Below are 3676 nucleotides of genomic sequence, written 5' to 3' on the forward strand. Positions count from 1 at the left end.
TGTGTGTGTGTGTGTATGTATGTGTGTGTGTGTGTGCGTGTGTGTGTGTGCGAGCGCACATTCACAAGCATGAACTCACACTCACCCAGTCTCAAGGGCTACTAGATTATTAAACCCTTTGTTTGTTTTCTACAATAAGGTTTAAATTTTAAGACCTTTTTTCTATGTCATTTGAACAAACCCTATTTCCATCTAAAAAAGGAGTGATATAGATGGAATTGTGCATGTCTTTTACCTTCCTATACCCCCTTTACACACCAGTGTACACACAGGTTATCCTCTACAGGGGACAGGCCAGCCTATCTAAATTCCTGTTGGACAGTGAGATTCAGCTGACTTATGTATCCAAGATGAAAATATGCCCATATGACTGGAAGAGGAGAAACTTGAAGCCACAAGAGTGGCTAAATCTTGAAGGCTAACCAGCCTGTGCTCGGTTAAGCAAGTGCCTTGGAATGCCTTTTGAAATGGCATCCTTTGACCATGGAAGTGAAGCTAGATTTGTGTGGAGCAGAGACCTTAAATGTTTAAAGACAAGTAGGGAGAGCTGGTTTAATAAACTGCATTATCAAAGGGTCTCTTCCTAAAATTCTGTTTACTGGAAAGTCCCTTATCAGCTTCTGTGAACAGGGATGAGTGTGACTCTGTCCCTGTCAGCACTGAGTGTCTCAAGTGATGCTGATCTTCAAAGCAGAGGTGTCCGTTGCTTGGCAGCAGTAAGAACTCTGAACTTAGAAATCAGCACCCGTTTTGTATTATACGAAGTCATTTAGAGTTCCACATTGGAAAATACATGTTTTCTTTCTTTCAATGGAAAGAAGTCATGACATCTTGAATCTATCTAAAAAATATTTACGGTTCAGCCTAATGCTAACCAGTGTTTCCCGTGCTGTGAATGAGGCACCAGAGCACCAGCACTCTGTGATGCTTGATTCCAAGAGGGAAGCCGAGAAGCGGAAAGTAAGGGGCTCACACTGCGTTGGAGGATGGTGTGAACCGTGGTCCAACCCGCCCTCCTGAAGGACTGCATTGGTTTTCAAAAGAAAAATTATATGGTGGGGAAGGGGGGGTTATCCAAAGTTTTTGGTGTCACTGTGTTTTATATATTCCTCTTCATAATTGCATAGTATAGTTGAGGCTGAAACTTGAAAAAAGTGCTTTTTTTTTTTTTAAAGTTTCTTTTTGGGGCAATGTCTCTATGCAGCCTAGGCTGGCCATATATTCACTTTCCTGCCTCTGCCTCCCAAATGCTGAGGTCATAGGTGTTATGTTAGAAGTGCGGCTCCAGACAGACCACACCAGGCCAAACAGTTCCACGTGAGGTTTATGGTAGGAGGAGAGGGGTAGGGGAGGGGGAGAGAGAGGGGGGGGGGTCAGAGGGGCCTTCCTTTTATTTGGATGGAGACCTAGTGATTTGCAGGTACAGGTGGGAGGTGAGCCAAATGGATTCTGGGAATATGGTGGTGGTTGCCTTGGCAACAGGTGTGCAGGTCACTGTTGCCTAGGTGTGATGTCACTGGGTTCGGAGCTGACCATGATACCAGCATACCACCCTTTTTCTTATCATAGAAGAAAAAGGGGGGGGCAGGGGAGGCCAAGGGAGAAAAGGGTATGGGAGCCAGTCCTATCCCGTAATAGGAGTGTGCTGTTACACAGGGAAGGAAGCCTGTGAAATTAGATCTGGAAACTTGGAAATTTTCAGTCCCAGTTCGTGTGTTTGAATTTGAGTTTATGATGTGTCTCCCTCTCCCCCCAGTATTTCTAGTATATAAAGAAACCAAGTTCTTTGAAAAGATGAACTTGGTCCTGATAGAACCTGGTGTTGGAACCAAGCTTGGCCGGTACTCTAAGCCCAGACCCTTAACCGCTGTGCTAATGAAATCAAGACTCATAAGCAAGCAGTCATTGGTGTAGACGTTAGAGAAATGAAAACAAAAACAAGACTGGGCCTCTGCTGTTGTGCTCCTTACCTGGTAGAAAGCTGGGGGAAGAAGACTTACTAAAAAATGAGATGAGATTGGGGAAGACAAAGGTCTTGGGGGCCCAGCCAAACTCAACTACACTTTGAGAAACAGGAGGCACACGTGGCTGCAGGATCTCCAGAGAGAAAGAAAGAACAGTGCAAAGACTTAAACTGGGACTGCTCTTGGGTAGGGAGGAATATCTCATGTCTGACAGTGCTATGGGGTGGGGAGGAATATCGCATGTCTGACAGTGCTCTGGGGTGGGGAGGAAGAGTTGGGAAGTGGGGTTATATCCTATAGAGTCTGGATGGTTCCAGTGGGAGGTTGGGTTTCATCCGAGCACTAAGGAGAGTCATTGTAAGGCTCCAGTGAGGAAAGGGAGAGATTGAGATTTATGCCTTTAAAGAGTAAATATGGCAGTAGCACAAAAATAAGGGCTTGCAAAAGGGAGTAGGAGGTGGGTCCAACAGCCTCAGGTTTCAGCAGTGGGCTTGGGAAATACTTTAGAGTTAAAACTCAATGCATAATTTCAATTAGCCCTCCAGGACTATTACCACTTGAAGTATAACCAGAGATAAAACCAACAGATAAAGAATATTTTCTGGGTTTTTTTTTTTTTCTGTAATGCCACACAATTAATGGTTTTTAAAAAGAGATTGGAAGTTGAATGTTTTTTTCACAATACAATGAAAGTTATTTTTGCGTTAACTTTAGAATTTAATTTTGTTCATTATTTATTCACTTTACATCTGATTGAAGCCCCCCCTCCCAGTCCTCCCTTCACATGGCTCCTATCCCATCCCTCCCTCCTGTTCACCTCTGAGAAGGGGCCAACCCACCCTGGCATGGAAGTGAGAAGGTGCGCCCTTGCAGGATGAAGTATCAGCAACAAGTGCCTTGAGAGCACAGGGGCATTAAACTGGGAAGCAGAGTGATACCGGTGTCTTCTGACAGCACGTGAGGGTCAGGAGAGGTCTCATTCATTCATTCGCTGCGTCTCTTGAATAAGCGGATTTATGTGTTTTCTTAGCGCAGGCAGGATTTACCACAATTCTGTAGACATACTAAACTAAATTGAAAACTACTTCTGGAATTTAATCTTAACTTAGACTCCTTCTGTGTGACACATTCATCTCTTGGGAATATTCTGTGATGCTGAAGATGGTCGTCAGACTTCTAAATTTTGTGTGAATGTAGTGTCCACTCTCCTAAAGGACCTGTTGTAAGATCTAGCCTACAGCTAGCTGAATTTTACTTCGACCTCCTTCATCATTTTACTGTATAGTTTAAACAATATGGAATGGGGCAGTGACAGCATCAGGTATGCTCCTCTCTGACATCTTTCTGTTTAGAGTGATGCATGGTTTGTCTGGTTTCTAAGCCGATTGGAGCTCCCATCACAAGAGCAAAGGAGGCAGTGTTCCAGATCAGCCTGCTCCTGGGCATGCCACTGACCTGTAGTGGAGCCTCTCTGCAGCCTCAGCCTCCTGTGAGCAGTCGTTATCCCGAGGCCTTCCCAGCCCAGAGAGCAATCTATCATGGTGACTTTGGAGTTGTAGCAAAGCAACATCTTAGTGAGATTTCTAGTGTGTACAGCAGAAGTGCCTATTCAAAGAGCCAGGAAGGCCTCCGTCCAAGGGACCTCCTCCACTGCCCTTTCACCACCTCCACAGTTTGATCTGAAAGCTTAATTTCAAAATTACCGAAGAAAC

Source organism: Mus caroli, chromosome 4 (genome assembly GCF_900094665.2).
Source record: "Mus caroli chromosome 4, CAROLI_EIJ_v1.1, whole genome shotgun sequence".
NCBI classification, from domain to species: domain Eukaryota; kingdom Metazoa; phylum Chordata; class Mammalia; order Rodentia; family Muridae; genus Mus; species Mus caroli.